The sequence below is a fragment of the Castor canadensis genome, chromosome 1 (genome assembly GCF_047511655.1).
Source record: "Castor canadensis chromosome 1, mCasCan1.hap1v2, whole genome shotgun sequence".
NCBI lineage: Eukaryota > Metazoa > Chordata > Mammalia > Rodentia > Castoridae > Castor > Castor canadensis.
Window position 1 is genome coordinate 120,233,059 of NC_133386.1, and position 23,865 is coordinate 120,256,923.

A 23,865-nucleotide genomic window follows, 5' to 3' on the forward strand; every position below is an offset into this window, starting at 1 on the left:
ACTTGGTAAGTAGCATCAGCATGACTTATATGCATTATCTTGCTACTTCAGTGTGACTGTTAGTGAAATCAGATGAATCAGTGTTAAATTCAGGCCTTGCTATATAATACTTGTGTAAACCTGGCCAAGTTATTTAATGTCTCCATGCCTCCACTTCCCCATCTGTGAAGTAGACATTTTCCTACTCCCAGTGTGATATAGTTGGAGCAACTAGAAACAATAAATATAAAGAGCCTGGCATAGTGCTGATAGGGTAAAGACTTTTGATAAGAATTTACCTTGTGTGTTCATTCATTTGCACCCGTGGTGTCGAGGAGTATGCCAAATGTAGTAGAACAGCTGTTATATTAAGATGCAGAAAACCTGGCTTAGGTTCATCTCTTCTGTTACAACCTTAGACAAGGGATGATTCTTTTTGTCTTCTTTGTCTCATTTCTGGTATCAGAAGCTTGATTTGGTCAATGTCTAAACCTTCCCAGTTCTGATATCCTTTTTTTTTTTTTTTACTAATGAATTTATTGGCATGGATTTTAGGAGTCATCCTTGACTCTTCTCCCTTTCCTTCACTCCTCCATGTCCTTAACTGCCACATCCTTGGTCATGATCCTCACTATTTGTCAACTCAAACACTGCATTGACCTCGTGACTGTGCTCCCTCTCTTTTCTACCCTGTTCCACTGAACAGCCTGTTGTGGAAGTGAGCGTTCAGACGCTCCAATTCGTTAATTGCATTGACCTGCTTAGAAACTCAATCTTTTTTCCATTCATGGATTAAATTTTTTATTTATTAATAGTGGTATGCAAAGTTCTGCACAGATACTTACCCCTCTTCTAGCATACTTCATTAGAACTAATTGTTTTGTGGTGGTTCAAATTTTTTTAAATTCAGGGCCTTGTGCTTGCTATGCAAGTGCTCTACCTCTTGAACCATGTTTTCAGCCTTTTTTCCTTTCATTTATTTTTTCATATAAGATCTTAAGCTTTTGCCTGGGCTGGTCTTAGACCACAATCCACAAAGTAGCTGGGATTATTATAGACATGTGTCACCATACCTGGCACAAGAACTACTGTTTTAATATATATATATATATATATGTATATATAACTTTAAAAATAACTCCAGTAAAAGTGATCCTGATTGTAAAAGAAATGAAGAAAATAAAGATAAGAATCAGAGATAACACAAAAATCAAGAAAATGGAAAATCATTGTTAACTTTGGAAGAAGGTGGAAGACTACCATCCCCCACCACTTTCCTGTGTCTCTGTAAGGCAGAAAGAAAACATCAGATAAGTGACTGCAGGAAGAGGTGGATGGTGTGGAAAGGCATGGGAGTGCAATAGTAAATAGTAGACAGAGGCCAGGTGAAATCCAGAAACATTGAACAATAGACCATAATGGCAGATGTTAGGCAATGTGGTAGGGAAAGGGAAAAATATCCAGTAGGGCTTTAAGCAAAAGAGAAAAGGTTAGCCTCCATGAGTTCCACAGATCCAGAACTCCACAAAGGTATAGTTTAAGACAGGAGATCTGTCAAAGCAAGCAGATGCTTCAAGAACCCTACCCTCCACCCCACATACTTCTTCCCTTGCTCACTGGAGCCATGGTTGAGAAATACCTTAATAAAGGTCTTATGGCCAAACTTCTTGGCCTGGGGAGAGCAGAAGACCTTGCACTTTTATATCACCAATCTCTAAAGGCATCCTTCTTCACTGCTTAAGTGAGCAATCACAATAAGAATCAGTGTAGACCTAGGAAATTGGTTGTAATGTGGGTGCAGACTCTGGGACACAGGTCAAAATGGTGGGAAGTGTGGACCATGCTGAAGAGAGAAGTAGAGTGCACTTACATTTGGAAACTGAGGCCCAACCTCTAAGAAGAAGAGCAAGATCAACTGTGTATGAATACAGGGGAGGGGGGCTAGGTCAGGGACTGGTGTGGTCAGTTTGTTTTCATTTATTCTTCAGATAGGGAGTCAAGATTTTGCCTAGGTGGTCTGGTATAATCCTCCTAAGTAGCTGGGATACACATGCAGGATCACTCATACCCATGTCCGTCCTCCAGATTCAGGCTGATTATTTTGGTTTGACTTCTGTCTACACTCTCAGAGCACCAGAGACATTTGGTGGTATTTCTGATACCCACACTCACTAGCAAAATACATCTGGTGTGCAGAGACATCCAACTGGATGGTCCATGGGTTCAAATGGAAGGAACAGGTTGAGGGTGGCTCTTACAAATGTCACGTTGGCAGACCTGGATACAGTCAACACTGGCATGAATTCAACCTAGGAGTCACTAAAGTAGCTAGCATAACCTGGCAGAAAAGGTAGGATGGGAACCAACCTCCAGACGTCCTTTCCGGCCTAACCTGTTACTTCGTTCAGAAACTGACACAATACCTTGCAGTCCTGCACACAAAATAAACTGCAAAATCACAAGCCTGAGGAAAAAAATTGATTATTTCCATCCCCTATATCCTCAGCAAGAAAGAAATGTATTAACTGGTCTCTGTCTCTCTCTGTCTCTTTGTTGCTTTGTCTGACTCTGCATTTGTTTTATATTATTTCCCAAAACTATTATTTCTCATACCATCATCCCATATATTTTCATATCTTGCTTCTTCCCTTTTGTCTTTTCCCCATACTACCTTTTTATTGCTTAATTATTAGGTATTTTACATTTACAATTTTTAATTTCCTAGTTTATCCTATAAATATCTTAGCTCCATTCTTTTCTATCTTTTATTCAGAACATAGTTGTTGTTTATATTTTTAAACTATATTTGAGTATCTGGTTGTTGTTATTTCTGTGGTTTGCTTTCTCTCTTCTGAGTAGTGGTAGAGTTTGAGACCTCCAGAAATAAGAAAATTCCCATGCAAGACTGGAAGAGAAATCTGTCCATCACAAATGCACAAATTTAAATGAGGAAGCACAAGAAAGACAAAAAGTAAAGCAATATGACTCCTCCAAAAGTTCATAATTCATTAGTAACTAAATGTAAAGATATTAAAACACTTTGCCGTGTCAAGACACTAATACATTTTCCTAGCGAAATTGTTTTAAAATAGTCTCATTTTCTCCCATCTTTCTTTCCTAATATCTGGATAGTGACTTCTGAAATCTCATTATATTTTTTGTTATGTGTGAAATACATTTCTTAAAATGTCAAAAATTAATAAAATGACCAAAATGCCAGCCAAGAATTCAAAAGTCTAGTTTTAAAACTGATCATTGATCTCAAGGAAGATTCATATAAACAGATGAATATGAGTTGGCCAACTAAGCATGAGAACATCTGTCTATCTCACCCCTGAAACAGAGCCTGGGATATAGAAGCACTCTAAATGCCCACTGAAAATGGAATACCAGCTAGGAACAGTGTATTACACCAATGTGGACACAGTAAAATAATTCAGACAAGGTGATCGCTCACCATGAGTGACATTTTGCAAATCTCACAGAATTTACACCAAACTGAAATATACAAGGGAGAAATTTTGAATTGAGTGAAATTTAACCCCATGGGAATCAAGACAGAAAATGAATGTTGAAGAATAGTCTGATTAGAGTGCTGGTTTTGCCACTTCAGATACCCACAGCTAAAGAAAAAAAAAAAAACCTTAAAATTTCATACACTCATTTGCCTTTGCCTTAGTTACTCTCTCAAAACGGATTAAGGACCATAATATCAGATCCAAAAGCTTTCAGTCAGTACAGGAAAGAGCAAGGAATACCCTGGAAGCAATAGGTATAGGCAAGGACTTCCTCAATAGAACTTCAGCAGCCCAGAAACTAAGAGAAAGGATGGACAAATGGGAGTACATGAAATAAAAAGCTCTGCACAATGAAATGGTCTCTAAATTGAAGAGACCATGCACCAAGTGAGAGAAAATCTTTGCTAGCTATAACATCAGACAAGGGACTGATAACCAGAATATACAGGGAGCTCAAAAAAACTAAATCCCATACCAAATCAATGAACTAATAAAGAAGTGGGCAACTGAACTAAACAGAACTTTTCAAAGGAAGAAATTCAAATGGCCAAAAAACACATGAAAAAATGCTCACCATCTCTGGTTATAAATGAAATGCAAATCAAAACCACACTAAGATTCCACCTCACTCCTGTTAGAATAGCTATCATCAAGAACACCACCAAAACAAATGTTGGTGAGGACACAAGGAAAAAGGAACCCTCATACACTGCTAGTGGCAATGTATGCTAGTATAACCACTTTAGAAAACAATATAGAGGCTTCTTAAAAAACTAAACATAGATCTGCCATATGGTCCAACAATACCACTTCTAGGAATATACTCAAAGGAATGCAACTGAGATTATTACAGACACCTGCACACCCATGTTTACTGAAACACTGTTCACAATAGCTGAACTATGGAAACAGCCAAGATACCCCACTACCGATTAATGGATTAAGAAAATGTGGTATTTATACACAACAGAATTTTATTCAGCTACAAAGAAGAATGAAATCTTGTCATTCGCAAGTGAATGGATAGAGCTGGAGAATATCATCTTAAACGAAATTAGTCAGGCTCAGAAAGTCAAAAATTGCATGTTCTCCCTCATATGCAGATTATAGACCTAAAATAAATGCGGTAATATGATTAGACGCGGGTCACACACTAAGGGGAGAACACTCACGGAAGGAATGGGGAAAGAGAAGGAAACCTAAAACTCAAATGTGGTTGATGTGCCCACTGTAGAGGAGTGAATATAGCAATCTTTAACTGACAGAGGTCACTATGGAAAGGGGACTGGGAAGTAGTGAAGAGGTGTGGTAGAGAAGAACTAGTGTGGGTTGTAACACACAGGTGTATGGAAGCAATGCTAAGAATCTCTCTGTATAGCTATCTTCATCTTAAACCAGCAAAAACGCTATGTCTTTTTTATTATCTCTTATGTTTTCTCTTCAACAAAATCAGAGAACAAGAAGGCAGAATAGGTTCTGCCCGGAAGAGGGGTTGGGGGAGTGGGGGGCAAGGAGGCCCAAACAATGTATACACATGTGAGTAAATGTAAAAATGATGGAATTTAAAAAAAGGTTCTCAAGATACATCAAATCTTGGGCAGGAGTGTCTGATTTGCTCAACAAAGACCATTGCCTTTAGCCTAGCTCCCAAGGGAAAGATGATATATAGCTGCTAGGTTTCCATAAACTCGGTAATACCCAAATGGTAAACATGCTGCACTCTCATAAATGTTTCTTATCCTTGCTTCTCTCCCCATTGGTAAGATAAACCACCCAAATTTTGATTTCTTAGATCTTGGCTGCTGTGAATCAATTTGACTTTTCCATTCCATTCATTTTTAGGAGCCTCTTCTTATGAGAACTCCCTTTTCCAATGTTCTAGTTTTACAAAGTCTCACTACTCCCCGGACTTAAGGAATTGGAAAAAAAAACACAGTCAACCAGCACATATTTATCTTTTCATTTGCAAAACAATGGCATTAGGGCTCAGTGGGTACAAAATTTTATTTTACATTAAGAATTAGAGTGGCTGCATCAGAATTATCTGGAGGATGTTCTTGACTCACAGATTTATGGAGGTCTCCTTTAGTCAGAACTTGTGGGTAGGCCATGGATGGGTCCTTGTACCTTCAGCAGTTTTCAGACAATTTTGATTTTCAGCTAGATTTGAAATCCATTCTTTTATATATATAGTGTAATATTCCTCCCAACCTTCTACTATAAGTGGTAAAACAATAGAGAATTGAGAATTTCATCTACCAGTGCCAGCAAGAAAGTTTATTGTGAACCAGTAGATCTTTAATTGCTTCTCAAGTCTAAACAGTTATTAACAATGATTCTTGATGTTGAAAGAGCTGAACTTTGGTGAACACAAGAGCAGGCAAACTCATCATAAACTTTAGGTCTGTATGGGGAGTTTCAAATCCTGAAAACATTTTAATTATGTCATATGTCTTAATTTTCCTCACAACCCTGGAAGTTATCAGGACAGAGGCTGTGATCCCATGTTCACAATGAAGAATCTGGAGGTTCAAATTGGCTATGTCTTCCTATTCACTTTTCAGTTTGTACGCCAGCAATACCAGCTAGGAACTTCTTAAAAATGTAATATTTCAGACTCAACTCAGTCCTATTGGATAAAATCTAGAATTTAATAAGATCCCTGGGTGACTCTCCTTAAATTTTGAAAAGCAATTATATGATTTCCTCCAAGCTCCTACATCAAGTGCAGATCATGGTGAACAAAACCATCAGAAAATGAAGAGACCATTTATGAGGCAAAATATTATTGCAGCCAGTAACTTAAGTCAGGCTGAGCACTATTTTCTTGGTGAGGAAGTTATAGGCCACAGGTAGGGAGTCAGGGCAGTCAGCAGCCTCACCATCAACACCCAGAAAAGAAGCAAAGAAAAGAGGCAGAGGTAATGAAGCATTCTGCTCAGAGATGATCCTGACAGCAATGCTTCTTTCTGCTGACAGGTAAGGGGGACTGTGTATCTCTCCAGATCTGACCTTAATCTTTATTCCCACAGTGAAATAGAGGGAAAAAGAGCAGGGCAAAACTGAGAATGTGACACCACCCAACCTGTAATTAATCATGTTCTTTAGTTGAAGCCTTAATAGGCTTCTGTGATTTTCTAAAAGAGAACACTTTAAATCTTCCCTGTTAATTTTATGCCTTTTTGTGATAGCTATGACTTATTGGAAAGAAGTATCCATTCCTTTACTTATTTGTTCCTTTTGTAAGTATTTACTGAGTTCATACTCATTGCTTGGGATATAAAAACCAAAATGTTTAACTGTCCTTATGGTGCAATAAGAAAGAGAATCAAGTAGAGGGATGATTTTAATAAAAAATTCTGTTTTATTTCATGTTGCCTCATATGGGAATATGAGATTTTTTAAGGAACCAAACTTTGTATTTCCTGAAGAGAATGAAAAGAAAACATTGTAGCTATCACTAGCCTGATGAAACCTAGACAAAGACTGTGACAGCTAAGTTGCACACTCATCTCCATGATCAGGAGATGAGAATTTGTGGGCCAATTTATGTCATTATTTTTATCTGTGTTTGGAGTAGAGAAACAAAAGCTTCAAGAAAAAAACTGGACATGAGCATAAATGGGGAAGTACGGGACAGAAGCAGAGGGAGGACCGAGGAGGAGGGGAAATATGATTGAAGGACATTTCTGTTACTGATTAACAGAAAATCCAAATTCTTATACCCCACATGGATGCATGCAGGCAAGATATGTAGATGGAGTGAGGATGACAACAAAAATTTATTATAGGTTAGGGGAAAAGTTACAAATAGCCACCATTGGCCAGGTATGAGACAGAAGCTCTTCCTGTATCCAGGTGCTTTACAAAGGCACCTGCACACCCATGTTTATTGCAGCACTATTCACAATAGCCAAGCTATGGAAACAGCCAAGATGCCCCACTACTGATGAATAGATTAAGAAAATGTGGTATTTATATCCAATGGAATTTTATTCAGTCACAAAGGAGAATGAAATTTTGTCATTCGAAAGTAAATGGATGGAACTGGAGAGCATCATCTTAAGTGAAATTAGCCAGGCTCAGAAGCCCAAAAATTACATGTTCTCCCTCACATGCGGACTACAGAACTAAAACAAATGCAGTGATATTATCGGGCACAGTCACACCAAGAGGAGAACGTGCACAGGAGGAATAGGGAAACGGAAGGAAAACTAAAACTAAAACTAAAGCTAAAACTAAAACTAAAACATCAACTAATGTGGTTGATGTTCTCACTGTAGAGAAGAGAATAAAGTAATCTTAAACTGGCCAAGGCCACTATAGGGAGGGGACCAGGAAGTAGTGAAGAGGTCTAGTAGAGATGAACCAATGTGGTTTGCAATGCACATGTGCGTGGACGCAGTGCTAGGAATCTCTTTGCATAGCTATCTTTATCTCAAACTAGCAAATATGATATGTCTTTCTTATTATCTCTTATGTTTTCTCTTCAACAAAATCAGAGAACAAGAGGGCAAAACAGATTCTGGCCAGAAGATGGGGGGAAGGCAGGAGGACAGAGAAATGGCACAATGTATACTACACATGTAAGTACGTGTAAAAACAATAGAATAAAAGAAGAAAAAAAAAACACGTGCTAACCTACAAGAGGAGAAACGTGGGTGATTCTTGATAACTAATAATTGATGAGTGAGGAGGGTTTGAGTGGTTCCTGGACTAAGGTGCAGTTGGAGTTGGCCCCAACTAAGGCATGAATAATCTGCATGTTTGCAATTGAAAAGAAGGTTCAGAGAAAGAGGAAAAAATGAAAAATGTTCAATCTGAAGTACAATATTAAGTCATTTATGTTTTAAGAGTCCCAAACTTTCCCTACCTTAGCCTGTCTCTACATCAAAAATAGACAGACACATGCTAATTTCCACATTCTATTTAGTCCTTGGTCCCCTGTTCTGTGGAATTGTGTAGCAGCATTCTGTGCAAAACGTACTCCAAAGGAAGCTTTTTACTAACATATCAAGAAGACATTACCACTTGTACCGTCAGACTCACCATCCTAGTGTGTCCAGACAAAGAGAGGGTGATGAGCGTCTCTCTCATTAGTTAGAGAAGGTCACCAGAACAGTAGAAAATCACATCTCCCACAAATAATAATGAGAAGTCAGTGAGTCTATTACGGGAATCTGAACTTCTACCTCCAGCTCAAGAAAATAAGCCAAAACAAAACTTTAAATAAGATGCAGAATATAGTTTAAAAGGTTTAAGAAAAGTTCAGTTTTCAATTTAAAACCACTTATCAAATGAAGAACTAGAAAGATCCCAAACTGAATAAAAAAGATACTCAACAGGTAAAAACACAAAAATGCCAGAGATGCTAGAGCTCAATGATAAGATTGTAAAGCAAACCCAATACTTCCCTGAGCAACTAAAAACATGTTGAAACAAATGAAAAAAATTATACCGCCTCAACTGAGAACTAGAAATCCTCAGCAAAGCAATAGGAAATATAAAGAAGAACCAAATAGAAACTAAACTAAAATAAATCAAAACTAAAATGAAATATTTCGCCCATGATCGTTTTTGGAGGAATTCCACTACCTGTGTTGGGAAAGTCCCCACCTTCCTAAGCTGTAGGTTAGGTTTCCTGAGGTCGAGCAACTGTCAGCACTCTGCTCAGATTTTCTTGGATGCCTTTTCACTGTGTTTATGTGATTCCACCATCTCTCTTCACTGTTCACCACTCCACCAACTATCGCTGTACGTTTCCTTCCAACAAACTTCCAACAACAGCTCTTGTTTGGAGGAATGTTCTCTAACTACGGGAGCCATTTCGTACAGACATGAATACTTTGTGTAAATGTTCAGATAACCTTGGAGTCTGGAAGTTACTTGCTGCCAGGGATTCTTGGGTGCTGGAAGCCCAGCTCCTTGCCTCAGGTTAGAACAAGTTTTAGAGTATAACTTACATTCCAGAGCCCCTTTCAGGATCAGACTGATGTCACCTTTTTCTGGACCCTACATCCTTGACTTCCTCCCTTTCCCTTTCTGTTTCTCATTTTCTTAGTGTCTCCTGGGATACTTCCTTATTAACTCATTTGCACATAAATTCTAATCTTAGAGTGTGCTTTGGGAAGCCTGAATTAATAAATGACCCCAAACCCTAATCTGTCATTTCCATCTTGGATTTCACAAACACTGTATGATTATTGAAATTTGAGGGGATTTAGCTTTTTTTTCTATGCTTACTGCCTTTTGCAAGAATTTCCCAGTCTTTTAACTTTTTATATCCCCTTTTATACATTCAGCACCTTCGAGCCATCAATTTAATGTGAGCATCAAAATACCTACAGTTGAATTGTGTATTAACTTCAGAATATTCTTTAGATACAATAATCACGAGTGTGTGATTATCTTTTCCACACAAATGATGCTTAGAACAATTGTACATCTATAGCAAAAGTTGACTCATTGGCTAATTAATTAAAACAATCTTCCCTATCTTATATTTCTATAAAAATTAATTCAAAATAGATTATGGACTTAAATATTAAATAAGAAACCTTAAAATGTTTTTTAGAATGAAAACATAGGAGAAAATCTTAAGGCTCTAGTGCTGGGCAAAGTGTTCTTATAGTTGACATCAAAACATGATACATAAAAGGAAAAATTTGGATTTCATCAAAATTTTAAAGCTTTTCTCTACAAAAAGACCTTGTCAAGAGGATGAGTAAACAAACTGCAGAGAATATATTTTAAACCTACATATTTAACAAAGGGTTAGTAGCTACATTATATAAAGAATTCTCAAAATTTAGCAGCATATAAAATAAATAGCAAAGCATTTAATTACAACATAAGCAAAAGACATGAAGCAACATTTCACCAAAGATACAAATGGCAAATAAACACATGCCAATTAAAACCACTCAGACTGAAAAAAGTAAATCTCAGATGGCTATATACTGTTTGCTCCATTAATGTAACATTATTCAAATGACAACATTACAGAAATAAAAGATACATTAGTGGTTGTGAGGAGAAGGGAGGAAGTGGGGGAGGGACGGTAGTGGGGGTGACATTAAAAGGGCATCATGAGGGCTCCTTTTGGTAATGGGAATGTTCTGATTCTCGGCTACCTCCATATCAATATCTTTATTTCAATCTTGTACTATGTTTTGTGTATAAATTTGTAATTATTTAAAAATAATACTAATAACTTAATAAATACCAGGTTTTTCTAAGAAGTAACAAAATTAATCTCAAGACAGAATAACAAACTGCTACAGATATATTCTGTGTTAAAAGAAAACTCCCCATGTGCACAATCTGGAATGAGAAATTACAGTACAAAGGGTTGAATTACTAAAAATAATAAAGAATTTTGAATATTTAGGGGAATTCAAGGACAGCAGCAGTAAAGACTTCAGGAAGTGGAGATATGGAGAATGTGTCACAGTCAGAATCAGGGGACTAGGTACATATTGTAAAGCCCCCCTCCCAAGGAGGTGTCCTATGTGGATAAACTGACTGAGGATCTGATTTATAAAAGAACAACTAATATTTAATTTTCTGTCATGTATCACAGAACAACCATTCCCCACTACATTTTTCTGAATCTTCAGAAACAATTGTTTCAAGCTAGTTTTCTCTTGAGATTTTAAAGGAAAATTTATTATAGTCCATATTTGGGATGATGCAAACTAGGGGAAAATTTCATAATGTGAAATTTCAATGAGAATAGGGTTCAGTAAAAATATGAAATTATAGCAAGAAGTGGTGAGGGAAATAATGCCCCAGAGGTATGCAGAAAATTTGAAGATTTTCTACATGTTAAAATTATGCTATGTGAGAAATATCAAAGTTTTGACCTCCATTCTACCATCTTTTAAAATTATTAAAGTAAGACTGAGGATCCAGTGAATTCCCGAGTGATAGATGTTTGGGACACTTACTTATATACTTAATTTAATTTGACTGCTAGCACTGGTCAAGTCCTGTAGAGTTACAAGAATTATCATTAGCCAAATATTGAGCTAAGGCCTCTTAATTCTAAGATCATTCTTCTATACTTTTATATGTAATACAGGAATTGGGATATTGTGCACCGTATTTATCCTTGTCTGGCCTGGTTCCCTATTGGGTTCCACCAATCAGGGAATTTAGAAGGAGACTAGAAGACAAAAGGAAGGGAGAGAAGACTTGTCCTTTCCTGTATGCTTGTTGTTCCTATCTGCATTGCCTAGTGAGGGGCTTTTCACTTGGGTAAAAGATTGTTTGTAGATTGCAGTTCAGGCTTTCCTTTTCTCAGCACCAATTCCCCATACACCCAGATATTACAGAACTAGGCAGGTGTATAAACATGAACTCCAGAGGTCTGTGTTCACTTGCACATGGTTTCTTCCTCAAGCTTTTAAACTCTGACAACTCCGGTCTCTTCCCATTGTAGCTGTTTCCTGCAGCATTACCTCAGTGATACCTTGACATTATCTTTTCATCTTTTCTGTTGTCTAATGTATTTTAACCAGCACTCATATTAATTTTTTCAGTTGAAATACCTTGTATGATTTATCTTTTTTGACCAGATCCTGATTCTATACTTATACAAACTATATTCGTAGATGGAAGATTTTTATAGCAGATGGAAACAAGTAGTAGACTAGGAAGTAGTAGGCTAGGAGCAGAATTAGAGAAATAGCCTAACATTTCATGGGAGTGCCACTCCAAATGGTTGAATTGTATGCTAATATGATATTTATATTTTCCCAAATAATGGGTTTAATTGGATAATTAGTATATCATACACTATTGGGCGGAATTCCTACCAGGTTACATATAAGGTTGGTATATAACTCACTTATTTGCCTTTTAATCCAATCTATTGTGATGATATGGCTGAAATAATTTCACTAGCACATTTGCTATGGTCATGCTAAGTGGAATGAAGTTCGGGAAGATTAAAGCTGAGGCCTCGACTTTGTCTTAAATGGTGTTGGTATAGGTGATAAACAGGCACTCATCACGGCATGTACTTAGTCACTGCAGTGTTGGGTCCAAGCTCAGAAGCATGCTCATTGCAATTGAGATCCACATCTATCTAGTTCTCAGTTTAACTGGGGAGACCTCTACAAAAAGGACAAATATGGCCAGGGGCTTCATTGTGTGGCCCAGGAGGATCACAGACTAATTTGGGGAGATTATGGAAGATTATTGGCTACTTAAGAATGAGTTTAAATGAGGAGCAGAAAAGCTTAGGTGGGGGAACTGGTTAAGATATTTCCTCAGTTTAAAAGCCCAATCTTGGTAAAATTTCCTCTTGTGTCATTGGTGCATTAGCTTACACTAAGGGGAAATCTGATGCTTCATTTAAACTCAAAATTCCAGTGTTGGTTCCTTGCTTGGTACAGCTTGATTCTGGGCTCAAACGATGGTACCAGACCCATCTCTTGGCTCTGCTACCTCAGAGCTGTATTAGCTGTTGGCGCTGCACAGAAACATCAAGGAAGCTTCACATTCACTTCTTCTTATCCCTGTCTAGCAGCTGAGGGAGTCTGGTCTTCTGAGAACTCAAACAGAAACCTTCAGGTTGTGGCCTGTCTGGATTGACCTGCTTTGGGACATGCATCAGTTTTTAACCACACTGAGTCATGCAGGATAGAACCAGGTGACTAGGCTAAATTGGGTCATGTGTTCCACTCTTGTATCCTGTGGGCAAAAATCAACTTTATCTGAAAACTGGAAAATGTCTACTTAGGAAAACTTACTCTGGTCTCATTGATGGGTTAGTATATATTAGAAGATGAAAAGGGGCAAGCAGAAGCTCAGAGGAAAAATTGGCATGCCCGTGCCACAAAAATGTGGGCTGGATTGGGGACAATGACAAATACCATGATCTTTTATTTCTGCTACAAAGTCATGCTGCAGTCTCTGCTTTCAGAGTGCTTAGCAGATGCACGGCTAATTTGGAACTTGAGTCAGCTTCTTTCTTGCAGTTACTGAGAACTCCTCTTTGTTCTACGATGAACCTCCATACGTAAAACTGTGGGTGGTGCATAACAGACTGTGCTACAGCCTTTTTAGGGGCAGAGATGGTGCTCCTGAGGAAATAAAATTCAGCAGACTGTAGAGTCTGTGTTCTTGTAATTACAAACAAGATGCCTTGACTCCAAATTAAAAAAATAAAACCCCAATAAGATGACCCATCTCTAGGTCCCTTTGCTGCTGATTCCAGAATTAGGAATGTCCAATTTAGGAGATCTGCTCAATATAGCAATGCAATTTGAAGCCTGAGACTCAGCGGTCTTTAAGGTACAAGATGAGTCAAGCAGTTTTTGCCTACACACTGGGCAGTTAGCTATGGCTCTACTTATGCAGAAGAATGGGGAGAGGAGGACCCCTGGAGATGGGACTTAAATGCTTATGTAACATAGAGAGGACTAGCTCTGGAGAAATTGGTTTGTTGGAGGTTTTATAGGAGGTGGTTACCAGGCTCCAAGTGAGCTGCATCTTATTTTCTGGACAAAACCCCAGTAGAGGGACTCCGGGGAGCTAAGAGGAGGTTAGTGACATGGTCAGAATTGAGTTTGGTCATGTGGTAGAGACATAGGCAGGCTGGGCCACATCCTACCTAGAAAGAATAGAAACATTGTGCAGACCTCCCCCTCCTTTGCCTTTCTGCCACATTCCAGGCTTTTCCTTTCTTGCACTACCATCAATCCTCTCTCCAAGATATGTAGGTCATTGCTCCCTGCCTAAATCCCTTCCTAGGCAAAGCTTCACTATTTATGGATGATAGATCTAGGGAAAACACTGGGTTCAAACTCAGGGACCTGGAATTGGGAGACAGAGAAAGTGAGCAATTTATCTTTGAGAAGGAGCTGAAAGGGCTCATAGACATAAGGCTTCCTGTTCAGACTCTCTGATGGTCCAGTTACACAATAAAGAACAAGGTTTCTATTCTCCTCCCTTCCCCTGTCCTCCTAGCATCCTAGTCAATTTTCCAAATGACCCTACTTCCTTCTCTCCTCCTTTACGTCCCTGCTCCTTTGCTCACAGCAAACAGAGTGCTGCTTTTTTTTAGTGAGAGAACACATATGCACTTCATTTGTTCTTATCCAGCAATTAAACAGAATGGAGGGAAGAATTACAGAGGTGTTTTGAGTACCTGCTAAGGAAAAGGCTATAGATGTCAAAGATTCTTAATATACTTACTAATTTAACACATACATTCCCTCTGAATCATCCAAGCTAGCAGAAGGGACTGAATCTATGGGTAATCCAAATACAATTTCTGTTTGGCTTTGAAAATTGTTCTTTTCTGACATTTGAATAGTAGTGTCTGGTGTTCAGGGAATTCACAACTTGGAAGCAGCCATATGGTATCTGGTGGCCCAGAAGGAACAAATGATTTCCCAATCCTGCTCCTGCTAAATGCCTCCCTGCCCTGAATTCCCCCAGGGATAAGCAGACACCCTTCTCAACTCTGGGCAAAGCACATGCCCAGAGGAGCTGTCTACACCCTTTCATCTTACATGGTGCCCCTTCTTCTCATCCTTACACTAGAGATGACAACTGTACTGAAATGTCCTCACACAGAAATAAAAAACCCAGACTGTCTTATAACTTCTCTCCTTCCTTCCCTTCCTTCCACAGCAGCAAATATTAAATTCTCTTTGGGGCCATGGAGTTTAAGGAATTTGGATTATTTATCACTATCTTGAAAGACTGTGTTGAATTTGTTGTTGATTTGCTGCCTTTAAAAATTAAAATTATTTAAGTAGCTAAAATAATTTTCCAAAGGATTATTTGAAATATAACCCATATCACCTAAAATTCAAATTTCATTCAGACTAGCTTAAAAATTAGGGTGTATCCATCCCAGAAAAAACTGTGAGGACTTTAAAAGGAAAGAGTAGGTTATAATATACTGTGTATAGCCCTATGGCTTACTAACGAGCTAATTAGCTAATTGACTAAGTAATATGACACAGGAGGCGTAAATAGAAAAATCTAAATCCGAGCTGGCTAGACAAAAACACCAGACACTATTAGAAAATAACTAAAGCAAAAAAGCCTGAATATGTGCCACAAATGGAAGAACACCTGCTGAGAAGCATTAGGCCCCGAGTTCAAATCCCAGTACTGCCAAAAAGACAAAAAGATTTTTTAAAGCTAATTTATCCAAAAAACTTCCTACCTGTCTTCGAGTTTCTAAGAACTATTGTGTTGGTAGTGTTTTCACAAATGGTGAAATTGTTTTGAATCATGTGTATTTTACTCTTTGCTAACTTAAAATGTTCTTGGCATTTTGTCTTGACATATATTTAACATTTTAAGTTTAAATTAGATTCACTTATATTTAACTACATTTTAAGATTTCTTTAGTAGTTACTAAAATCATACACAATAAGTGCGGCCTTAATGTCACCAGATTATAAGAGGTATGTGTCTCTGGAGAGACTAGATTCAGAAGAGCTTTCAAATTTATAATTTTTTTTAAGAACACATGCTCATAAGCAGAAACCCTTCATGGGCATATTTATTTTATATAAACCAGTCTTAAGATGAATTGATTTTATTTGACAAACCAGTACTCTTTTCTTCCTTCCTTCCTTTCCCTCTCCCCTCTTCCCCTCTCTCTCTCTCTCTCTCTCTCTCTCTCTCTCTCTCTCTCTCTTTTTCCTTTCTTTCTCTCTGTACTCCAGTTTCAACTCAGGACTATATGCTTTGCAGGCAGGTGCTGTACCTCTTTTATTTTCTGTTTTTTAAAATAAATTTTTATTAGGATATATTCATAGTGACAATTCTGATCAGACCTGTATTGTACATTAGTTACATTGCCCCCATCATCTGCCCCTTCCCCACCCCCACCTAAAGCACTTGCAAGAGGTTTTCTGGTTCTGTTTCATACAGGTATATGAAGTCCATCTACCATATACCGTCACCTTAATCTCTTTCCTTCACCTTCCCTCCACCACTAGTACCCTACCATCTGCAAACACTGTGCCTATTTTACAGTGCTGGTTTTCATAATTAATATTTGCATTAACATTCAAAGAGTGTCTCAATGTATGTCTTCTATGGGTGTGCTTTACTTTGGTTTGTTCAGTTGCTTCAAATACTACCCATTATCCTTTTACCTCCCACTCCTCCTTTTTCAACATCTTTCCATACACATTCTTGTATCTTCTACCTTCACATCTTATGGTATGTGATATTACTGTTGTTCTATCATTCTCTTTTTCCTTTCCCTCTTTCCCTGAGTTCCATAGGGTAGTTATACTGTTACAAACATGTTCTACAACTGAGCTTGTATATGATCAAGCTTGTTTTGTATATATGTTTATCTTTGAGTCTTTCACATATGAGAGAAAACATGCATCTTTTGTGTTACTGATCCTGGCTTACTTCACGTAACATGATGTCCTCCAATTGTATCCATTTACCTTCAAACCCCATGTCATTATTCCCTGTGACTGAGTAATACTCCATTGTGTATATGTACCACAATTTCATGATCCATTCATAAGTTGTAGGGCACCTGGGATGTTTCCAAAGCTTGGTTATTGTGAATCGTGCTGCAATGAACATCGGTGTACAGGTGTCTCTACTGTATCCTGTTTTACTTTCTTTTGGGTAGATGTCCAGGAGCAGTATCACTGGATGGTATGGCAGTTCAATCTCTAGTTTTTTGAGGAATCTCCATACTGCTTTCCATAGTGGTTGTACTAATTTGAATTCCCACCAGCAGTGTATAAGGGTTCCTGTTTCACTGCATCCTCACCAGCATTTGTTGTTATTACCCTTGATAATGGCCATTCTAACTGGGGTGAGATAAAATCTAAGTGTTGTTTTTATTTGCATCTCTTTTAAAACCAGGGGAGTTGAACACTTCTTTATGTATTTACTGGCCATTTGCACCTCTTTCTTTGAGAAATCCCTGTTTAATTCATATGCCCATTTTTTCATTGGTTTGTGCTTTGTTGGTGTATAGAATGGCTACTGATTTCTGTATGTTAATTATGTATTCTGCTACTTTGCTGAGTTTATAATTTCTAGTAGGTTTTTTTTGTAGTTTTTTGGGGTCTCTTAGATTTAGGATCATGTCATCTGCAAATAAGAATAGTTTTACTTCTTCCTATTTGAATCCTTTTTATTTCTTGCTTTTGTCTTATTGTTCTGGCTAGGAATTCCAAAACTATATTGAACTGGAGTGGAGAAAGTGGACAGTCCTCTCTCATTCCTGACTTTATGGGGAATGGTTTTAGTAGTTCTCCATTTAATATGATGTTGGCTGTAGGTTTCTCATATATAGCCTTTACTGTGTTGAGGAACATTCCTATTATTCCTAGTTTCTTCAGAGTTTTTATCATGAAAAGGTGGTGGATTTTGTCAAAGGCTTTTCTTGCATCTATTGAGAGGATCATGTGGGTTTTTTTGTCCTTGCTTCTGTTTATATGATGTATTATGTTTATGTATTTACATATATTGAACCTTCCTTGTATCCCTGGAATGAAACTGACTTGGTCATGGTGTTATGATGTTTTTGATGTGTGTTGAACTCTGTTTGCCAGTATTTTGTTGAGAATCTTTATATCTATATTCATTAAAAGTACTGGTCTATAATTCTCTTTTCTGGTTATGTCTTTATTGGATTTCAGAATGAGTTTTATGCTTCATGGAATGAGTTTGGTAGTGTTCTTTCCCTTTCTATTTCCAGGAAAGGTTTGAGGAGTATTGGTGTTATTTCTTTTTTAAAGGTTTGACAAAATTTGGTGGTGAATCCGTGAATCCTGGGCTCTTCTTTTGCAGGGAGACTCTTTATTACTGTTTCAATTTCATCGCATGTAATACATTTATTTAGGTGGTTAATATTTTCATGGTTCAATTTTGGTTGTTTGCATACATCTAGGGATTTATCTATTTTGTCTAGATTTTCCAGTTTACTGAATATAAGTTTTCAAAATACTCTGTAATTGTTTCTGGATTTCATTGGTATTTGCAGTTATATCCCCTTTTTCATTTCTGATCTATTAATTTAGAACTTCTCTTCTTCCATTTTGTCATGTTGGCTAAGGGTTTGTCAATCTTGTTAATCTTTTCAAAGAACCAACTTTTTTGTTTCATTGATTCTTTGCAGAGTTTGTTTGGTTTTGATTTTATGAATCTCGACCCTGATCTTTGTTATTTCTCTCTGTCTGCTGGTTTTGGGTTTGGTTTGTTCTTGTTTCTCTAGGAGCTTAAGGTGCATCATTAGATTGTTTATTTGAGAGGGCTCTTTTTTTTTTTTTATGTAGGCACTTGCAGCTATGAACTTTCCCCTTAGCATGGTCTTTGCTGTGTTGCATAATTCTGGTAAGTTGTAGTTTCATTTTCATTGGATTTTAGAAATGTTTAAACTTCTTCCCTTATTACTTTGGTCACCCATTGGGTTTTGTTAGCAGTGTGTTGTTCATTTCTATGAGTGAGCATTTTCTGGGGATTCTTTTGTTGTTGAGGTACCGTTCTATTACATTGTGATCTGATATGATGCAGGGGGTTATTTTGATTTTCTTGAATTTGTTGAGACTTGCTTTGTATCTTAAAATATGATCTATTTTGGAGAAAGTTCCATGAACTGCTAAAAAGAATGTGTATTGCCTAATTGTTTGGTGAAATACTCTGTAGATGTCAACCATGTCAACCATGTCTATTTGGTTTGATGTGTAGAGTAGCTCTGAAGTGTCTTTGTCTGGATGATCTATCTATCAGTGACAGTGGGGTATTCAGTTCTCCCACTATCACTGTGTTAGTGTTTATCTTTTCTCTTAGGGCCATTAGAGTTTTTTTAATTTTAATGTATATGGGTGCCCTGTGTTTGGTGCATATATGTTAAGGACTGATATTTCTACTTGATGAATTGTTTCTTTTATTAATATGAAGTGACCTTGATTGTCTCTTCTGATTGATTTTAGTATGAAGTCTACATTGTCAGCTGTAAGTGTAGCTACTCCTGCTTGTTTATGGCATCTATTTACTTGGAAAACTTTTTACAACCTTTAACTCTAAACCAGTGGTTATTTTTTCAGTTAAATGAGTCTCTTGTAAGCAACACATGGTTGGGTCTTGCTTTTTCATACAATTTGCTGTTCTATATCTCTTGACTGGGGCATTGAGGCCATTTATATTCAGTGTTAGTATTGAGAGCTGCCTGCCGTTTCCAGTTATTTTTGTTTCCCTGTTGTTTGATTTTACCTATTCCTTGTTTACTGGTCTGCTTGCTCAAAAGTGTTTGTTCTTTCTTGTGTCTACCTGTCTCACTCTAGTTTCTTCTTCTATATGTAAAAGTCCTTTAAGTATCTTCTATAGTACTGGCTTGGTGGTCACAAATTCCTTTAGTTTTTCCTTGTGGAAGGTTTTAGTTTCTCCTTCAATTAAGAAAGACAGTTTTTCTGGGTAGACTAGTCTGGGTTGACAGTTGTTTTCTTTCAGGGCCTGGATTATGCTTTTCCATGACCTTCTTGCATTTAGAGTTTAAGTTGAGAAGTTTGCTGTTATTCTATTTAGTTTGCCTTTATATGTGACTTGTCTTCTCTCTTTTGCAGCTTTCAGAATTCTTTATTTGTTCTGTGTGATGAGTATTTTGATTATGATGTGTCTGGGGTATTTATTCTTTGGTCTTGATGGTTTGGTGTTCTGTAAGCTTCCTGCACCTGGGTGACTCTCTTTCTCAAGGTTAGGGAAGTTTTCTCCTATTATTCTATTGAATAGGTTGACAATGCCTTCAATTTGTATCTCCTCTCCTTCTTCTATAGACGTGATTCATAGGTTTGGTCTTTTTGTGGTGTCCCAGATATCTTGCATAGTCCATTTATATTTCTTTAGCATTTTTTTCACGATCTTTTACTATTTGGTCTAATTCCTCTACTCTGTCTTTGGTTCCTCATACTCTATTTTCAGCTTGCTCCACTCTGTTTGCCAAGCTTTCAATTGTGATATTTGTTTGTAATATTGAGTTGCTTATTTTTGATTGATTATTTTTCAGGGTTTCTATATCTTTATTCATTTCCTCTTTCATATCCTGGATCATTTTCTTAATTTCATTCATCTGTTTGTATTTTCTTTGAGCTCATTCAATTGTTTACTCATGTTCTCTTTGAGATCAAATACTGACTTTTGTGTTCCTTCTTTGAGGTCATTAATTATTTTCACTATTGTTTTTTGGAATTCATTATTTGATAGCTCTTCTTCTACACAGGTGTTTGGATCCTTAGTGGTAGAATTGTTTTTTTATGGTGAGCAACTGTCTCACCGTTTTTTTCTGCATTGAGATTTATGCATCTGGAGTTGTTTTTGATTATGGTTTTAATCTCTTGTGCCCCTTGTAGTTGATGTTTTGAGGGTTTTTTTCCTTTTGGAGCTCTAGCAGTGTTCCTCAGAGAGGACTATGCTGGATATGTTACCCCTTGCAGGGTTCTTGTTGTGGTGCCAATTGCCTTTTTTCCCCTCAGTAAGGGGACTGGAGTTCCTGCTCTTTGAAGGGGGTGCAGGAGCTCTCCTACAGTCACAGTGGGGAGCACTGGGTCTCTGTGCACTGTAGGGGATAGGCCTCTTAGTACCAGCAGGGTAGCAGATTGCCACTTGATGGTGGAGCTGGGATTCCAGCTATTGGGTAGGAGAGATGTGACTCTTCTGCAGGGAGGTACAGTGTGAAGCACTGGGCTTCTGTGTGTCTTAGGGGAACAGGGCTTCTGGTGCTACCTGCAGAGTAACAGGTTTTAGTATTTCTTCCCTCAGCAGGGAATCTAGAGATCTCCCTCTTTAATGGGGGAGGACAGTAGGGAGTGCTGGGGCTCCATGCTCTGTGGGGAAGGAAGCCTCTTGGTGCCAGCAAATTAGCAAAGCCTGGAGCCTGGGATTCACTTGGCTGTGTGGTGTTAGGCTTTTGGCACTATTTGGCAAGTTGAGGGTACCTGTGGGCAGCAAGGCTGGTGGGCTTGAATAGTCTGGTGCCTACCAGGCAGCGGAGGCCCTGGGGTCTACTTGCACTGGGGTGTGGGCTTCTAGGAGTCATAGCAGTTGCAGCCAGCTTAGGAGAACATAGTCTGCAGGCAGGGGGCATTCCACACCTTGATTTTCTATATGGGCTTCAGGGAGTGCAGCTCTGTGGAACTGATGACTGCTCAGCAGAACTGAGCCTGAAGGTGGTGGAGTTTTGGGACCCAATTTCCACATGAGCTTCTGGAAGCTTTAGTATCATGGTGCTGCTGCCAGGTTAGGAGAGTGGGTGTTCCAGGGCCTGATCTCCTGCATAGTCCTCAAGGAGCACAGTTCTGTGGGACTGCTGCCCACTCAGGAGAACTGAGCCAGTAGGCAGTGGGAGTTTGGGGGCCTGATTTCCTGCATGGGCTTCTGGAAGTGCAGTCCCGTGGTGCTGCTGCCGGTTTAGGAGAATAAAGCCTGCGTGCAGCCAGAGTTCTGGGGCTGATCTCCCACACGGGCTTCAGGGAGCTCAGTTCTGTGGCACTGTTGCTGGGGGAACAGATCCTGCTGGCTTGCACCTTCTGTTATCCATGGAGCAACAGGAGCCTTGGAACCTGCTTACACAGGGCCATTGGTTTCCCTGGCATTTCAGGGTGAAAGTAGCAGGTCGTATATTAGGGAGGAGTGTAAAGCTCCTAGTTCCTGTGTGCCTGGCAGCAAGACTCATCACTGATTAATGGAGCCTAGAGCTGCACGGTGACTTCACGGGTGGGGATCAGGAGTGTTGAGCTGCAGGTCATTCTTCCCATTTTTCCTGAGGTTAGTTGTTTCTCTGTTTGTGGATTTGGAGAGGGTTTTGCTTCTCTCCGGTTATGGGACCCTGTGGGTGCCTTTTGGGGTCCTCTGAGCTTCCTTTTTTGGGGTAGTTGGTTGCTGCTAGGCTATAGGAATGTCAACAATCTGCCATCTTGCCTCTTTCCTCAGGTGCTTCACCACTTGAGCCACACTTCTAGCTGTAGTTAGTTTGGAAATAGGGTCTCACTTTCACTTTTTGCTCAAGCAGCCTAGACCATGATTCTCCTATTTTAGGCTTCCTACCAGTACTGCAAAAAAAAAAAAAAGAGAGAGAAAGAAAGTGTAACTTAGGTGTTTATGCTCTCTTCTGAGTACTGTATGTAGGGGTTTATCCCCCAGTTCCTTACCTGCAGCAGGTCACAATCTAGGGATAGACAGTTGAGAGTATTATATAGTGCATTATATGTTCACAGGTATACTCACATTCTAAGTTGTATTTTTTAGTGGGAAGCTTCTTTTGGAACAATGACCACCTGTAGTTGTTCTGGATAAATCTTTTGGTCTTATAGAAAATGTAGAGAATAGCAGATGGAACTGTAAAACCCAAATCTGTTTGTGCTTCATCGGTCAGATGCACATTCACATGCCATGACACTACTTTTTCCTTTCTTCTCAGCGAACACTCCTCGCTGTTGGCTCTCTCTCCTCTGCTTCTTTTATCTATGTGTTATTCTACAATGCATTTGTTCAAACAAGAAGTAAGCCAAGGCTCCCTGGATTATGTGTAAATGAAGCCTGGTGGAAGACAAGCCTGTAGCTCAGTGCTGCAGTTCTTCGCATTGGTAAATGATCTTCTTATAGACTGGCTGGTCAGGTCTGTGAACATTGCTTTCCCTTGCTCTTCTTGTGTAATGAAGCCCGACACCTCTGCATCACCAGCCCCAGACTGTCACCTGCTGGCCAAGATTGCTTCTCCTAGTCTCCATTCAGACTCATCTAGAATGGCATAGTGTCACAATTAGGGACTCAGGCTTCCTCAAGTTGTCTCAATGGGTAAATTCTTTGGGAGTGAGAATGCAGAGGAAATCACACCATTTGACTTCCTCAGAATTAAAATTGGAACATTCTTGAGAGATTATTTAGGTAAATCTTATTTCATAGATGCAGACCCAAAGAGGGGCTGACTTTTCTGCTGTTACACAGCTTGGTGGTGAACACATCAGGTGATCTCTTAGCCTCAAGGGCAGAACTTTTCCACCACATGTTAATGTTAATTGACAATACTTTTGTGATATTTTGTGAATTATTTTGTTTGTTTTAGGGAATGTGAATTTTTAAAAAATTAAATTAGGAGCATAGGTTTGTTTCTTTTGAGATAGAGGTGTGACAATGAAACTAGGCCAAGTAGAACCTGAGGAAGGAAATATGAGGTTGGTAGTTAAAGAGCCAGTGGGGGCAGTGATCTTTCAGTGATTGGACTCTCTGCCTCATGGATGATGAACTACCTCTGCACTAAAAGCCACATGTGGGCCATCGGTTAACAGAGTGTCCCTCTGTCAAAACTGCTTTAAGGATAGGATACATAAATACTTTGGATAGTTACAGATAGGAGGACATT